Source organism: Schistocerca americana, unplaced genomic scaffold, assembly GCF_021461395.2.
Source record: "Schistocerca americana isolate TAMUIC-IGC-003095 unplaced genomic scaffold, iqSchAmer2.1 HiC_scaffold_904, whole genome shotgun sequence".
Taxonomy (NCBI): domain Eukaryota; kingdom Metazoa; phylum Arthropoda; class Insecta; order Orthoptera; family Acrididae; genus Schistocerca; species Schistocerca americana.
In genome coordinates, this window is record NW_025726680.1 from 20001 (window position 1) to 25000 (window position 5000).

The following is a 5000-nucleotide window of genomic DNA, read 5'->3' on the forward strand; positions in this document are numbered from 1 at the left end:
CCAGTGCATCCTCTCCGCCACATTAGACAATCCACACTGTCATAACCAGACTGGGAGGTCCACTCAGAAAACAGAATATCCCACCCACCCGACAACCACCATTGCTCAGCCAAGCCACCAACACCCACACATGTCCTACACAGGGGTGCACCCAACATCACAATACTGCCTCCTCTCACAGCACACAAACAATGGCAGGAATGAAAGACACAGGTCTGCCACAAGCATGGAATGAGAGCGCCGCCTGTCATGAGCCAAAGGTGCATCCTGACGTGGCAAATCAGATGATGCCGCAGGCATCCACTTACTATAATCACAATCAACAAACCGGCCGCCCCGCCCCGCCCCCCATTAAACCTTTCCTTACAACAATGTGTACCTTAACCTAACCTATATCGTACCGTAACCTAACCTATATCGTACCGTAACCTAACCTATGTCGTACCGTAACCTAACCTATGTCGTACCGTAACCTAACCTATGTCGTACCGTAACCTAACCTATGTCGTACCGTAACCTAACCTATGTCGTACCGTAACCTAACCTATGTCGTACCGTAACCTAACCTATGTCGTACCGTAACCTAACCTATGTCGTACCGTAACCTAACCTATGTCGTACCGTAACCTAACCTATGTCGTACCGTAACCTAACCTATGTCGTACCGTAACCTAACCTATGTCGTACCGTAACCTAACCTATGTCGTACCTTAACCTAACCTATGTCGTACCTTAACCTACCCTATGTCGTACCTTAACCTAACCTATGTCGTACCTTAACCTAACCTATGTCGTACCTTAACCTAACCTATGTCGTACCTTAACCTAACCTATGTCGTACCTTAACCTAACCTATGTCGTACCTTAACCTAACCTATGTCGTACCTTAACCTAACCTATGTCGTACCTTAACCTAACCTATGTCGTACCTTAACCTAACCTATGTCGTACCTTAACCTAACCTATGTCGTACCTTAACCTAACCTATGTCGTACCTTAACCTAACCTATGTCGTACCTTAACCTAACCTATGTCGTACCTTAACCTAACCTATGTCGTACCTTAACCTAACCTATGTCGTACCTTAACCTAACCTATGTCGTACCTTAACCTAACCTATGTCGTACCTTAACCTAACCTATGTCGTACCTTAACCTAACCTATGTCGTACCTTAACCTAACCTATGTCGTACCTTAACCTAACCTATGTCGTACCTTAACCTAACCTATGTCGTACCTTAACCTAACCTATGTCGTACCTTAACCTAACCTATGTCGTACCTTAACCTAACCTATGTCGTACCTTAACCTAACCTATGTCGTACCTTAACCTAACCTATGTCGTACCTTAACCTAACCTATGTCGTACCTTAACCTAACCTATGTCGTACCTTAACCTAACCTATGTCGTACCTTAACCTAACCTGTATTGCGCCTTAACCTAACCTGTATTGCGCCTTAACGTAACCTGTATTGCGCCTTAACGTAACCTGTATTGCGCCTTAACGTAACCTGTATTGCGCCTTAACGTAACCTGTATTGCGCCTTAACGTAACCTGTATTGCGCCTTAACGTAACCTGTATTGCGCCTTAACGTAACCTGTATTGCGCCTTAACGTAACCTGTATTGCGCCTTAACGTAACCTGTATTGCGCCTTAACGTAACCTGTATTGCGCCTTAACGTAACCTGTATTGCGCCTTAACGTAACCTGTATTGCGCCTTAACGTAACCTGTATTGCGCCTTAACGTAACCTGTATTGCGCCTTAACGTAACCTGTATTGCGCCTTAACGTAACCTGTATTGCGCCTTAACGTAACCTGTATTGCGCCTTAACGTAACCTGTATTGCGCCTTAACGTAACCTGTATTGCGCCTTAACGTAACCTGCATTGCGCCTTAACGTAACCTGCATTGCGCCTTAACGTAACCTGTATTGCGCCTTAACGTAACCTGCATTGCGCCTTAACGTAACCTGCATTGCGCCTTAACGTAACCTGTATTGCGCCTTAACGTAACCTGTATTGCGCCTTAACGTAACCTGTATTGCGCCTTAACGTAACCTGTATTGCGCCTTAACGTAACCTGTATTGCGCCTTAACGTAACCTGTATTGCGCCTTAACGTAACCTGTATTGCGCCTTAACGTAACCGATATTGCGCCTTAACGTAACCTATATTGCGCCGTAACGTAACCTATATTGCGCCGTAACGTAACCCACATTGCCCCTTAACGTAACCTATATTGCGCCGTAACGTAACCTATATTGCGCCGTAACGTAACCCACATTGCCCCTTAACGTAACCCACATTGCCCCTTAACGTAACCCACATTGCCCCTTAACGTAACCCAACACACGTTGGGCCTTAACCCAACACACGTTGGGCCTTAACCCAACACACGTTGGGCCTTAACCCAACACACGTTGGGCCTTAACCCAACACACGTTGGGCCTTAACCCAACACACGTTGGGCCTTAACCTGCTCTGTAATTGTCATACGACGCGTTAAATTAGTGTAGTGTTGCCTAACTGCAACCCCCGCAATATAGTTTGCTACTCGCACTGCCCGGTCCCCAGTGTATCGCTTCATGTTAAACACCTTGCAGCTATACACTGTAATGTGGATGGCAGCAGGACGTACATGCTCAATGCCCTTTGCAGTTGTTCATTGGCATTTGCAGTTGTTCATTGGCATTCGCATGGCGAAGCACTTAGCCTACGCTGTGGTACGGCCTGTGTCAACTGTCCGCTGATGTTGTACGTCCAAATCACACACTGTACTGCACATTGGTCCTCATGTACTGAATGATACATCGTGGTACATGTGACCGTACAACGACTGCGCCAACAACGGCGAACCATGCGGTCCAAATGTTGTGCACTCAGCTACGTGTCGTCTCCCTATAAGAGCTGGATTGCAGTGTGGTATGCCCTGGATGGCGATCAGCATGAGCCGTCTGTTGATGTAGTGGCGCGTGTTGTCAGACGTAGTCGTCTCTTCTCACACACCGTGATAGCACGGTGCACTGCGTTCCACATCTGCGACATGCGACAGAGGCCGGTTGACAGTCGTTCGCGCAATGGACATCGCATACGTACGGGGGCCACCTTCCACGTGTTCGCTAAGCGTGGACATGTTGTTGCGTGTATGTGGGCAGACAGTGTGTCGTGACACCTGACACAGGCATGCAACAATCGTTGAATTTGCAAATGGCGATGGACGCCTACGTTTGCTGGTGACGTTACGCAAATGAACAACTGGTAAACCGTTGTGGTGCGGTTGTTCTCGCTAGGGGTGAATCAGTGATGGCGACGATCGGTTGAGCTACCAACCGGTTGTTGCAGCGATACCCACCATGCCCACGAACGTGAATGGCATGTGGGTGTGAAGCGATACGCGGCGGTGGCTGGGTGGGACCGTCCCCGGCCGGTGAGGGGGGGCCTCCCGGCGTGTTGGCCGTGCGGTGCGTGGGCGCACGCGCTACAGCCGGCTGGTGGGGGCGGCCAGTGGCAGGCGCGCCGGCCGACGGAGGCGGCAGGCGGCGCAGCTGCGCGCCGGCGCACCCTGCACGCGGCGCCGTGCGGCCAAAGTAGGTCCTCGCGGGCCCGGTGCGAAGCGCGGTGGACATCTGCAGTGTGCTGGTCCGATTGAGGACTGTGTGCGCTGAGGATGCGCCGCCGCCCGGCGCTCGGCGCCGCGACGCCGTCTGCTGCTCGGTCGCCTCTGCGGTTCTCGCAGGTGGTTTGTATCGCAGCTGTGCGGACGTGTTGGCGCGTGCGCTGTGCTGGGAGAGTTCGCTTCGGCACCCAAGTGGGGCTTTTGTCCTTCTGTGGCGCTGGCGTTGGAGCTGCCGGTCACCGTAGGTGGCGCGTGTTGTCTCCCGCCGGCAATGCCACGACAGCACGCTCCCGGGCCTCTGTCGGCAGCGGCAAGCTCAGTTGGGAGCACGGGTGGTCGCACCTAAAGCGTCTACTCGCCAAACTCCGGGCGATTGCGCCTCTCTCGAACCCGACCAAGTACTTAGGACGGCGCTGCGCGCCGCCGGGACCTGAGAGGGTTTCGAGGTGTATGGTGCAGGGGAGCTCAGCCTCCTCCTGTTTGCAGAATAATTGAGCGGACGCTTGCGTGTTCGCGCGGGCCCCCGGGACACACTCCCGGGCGGCCGGCTGCTCAGCTCTAGTTGACGCAGCTCCCTGGTTGATCCTGCCAGTAGTCATATGCTTGTCTCAAAGATTAAGCCATGCATGTCTCAGTACAAGCCGCATTAAGGTGAAACCGCGAATGGCTCATTAAATCAGTTATGGTTCCTTAGATCGTACCCACGTTACTTGGATAACTGTGGTAATTCTAGAGCTAATACATGCAAACAGAGTCCCGACCAGAGATGGAAGGGACGCTTTTATTAGATCAAAACCAATCGGTCGGCTCGTCCGGTCCGTTTGCCTTGGTGACTCTGAATAACTTTGGGCTGATCGCACGGTCCTCGTACCGGCGACGCATCTTTCAAATGTCTGCCTTATCAACTGTCGATGGTAGGTTCTGCGCCTACCATGGTTGTAACGGGTAACGGGGAATCAGGGTTCGATTCCGGAGAGGGAGCCTGAGAAACGGCTACCACATCCAAGGAAGGCAGCAGGCGCGCAAATTACCCACTCCCGGCACGGGGAGGTAGTGACGAAAAATAACGATACGGGACTCATCCGAGGCCCCGTAATCGGAATGAGTACACTTTAAATCCTTTAACGAGTATCTATTGGAGGGCAAGTCTGGTGCCAGCAGCCGCGGTAATTCCAGCTCCAATAGCGTATATTAAAGTTGTTGCGGTTAAAAAGCTCGTAGTTGGATTTGTGTCCCACGCTGTTGGTTCACCGCCCGTCGGTGTTTAACTGGCATGTATCGTGGGACGTCCTGCCGGTGGGGCGAGCTGAAGGCGTGCGACGCGCCTCGTGCGTGCTCGTGCGTCCCGAGGCGGACCCCGTTGCAATCCTACCAGGGTGC

The 5000-nt window shown here is 52.0% G+C and overlaps 1 non-coding gene across 1 annotated transcript in view; it reads left to right on the forward strand.

Moving 5' to 3' along the window:
* Nucleotides 1–4192: 4192 nt before the first annotated feature.
* The window catches only part of LOC124592094, a 1910-nt gene continuing 1102 nt past the window's right edge, over nt 4193–5000 (forward strand). The window contains exon 1 of the ribosomal RNA XR_006977349.1: nt 4193–5000. This exon is cut by the window's right edge and continues 1102 nt beyond it. This is a non-coding gene — a ribosomal RNA (small subunit ribosomal RNA).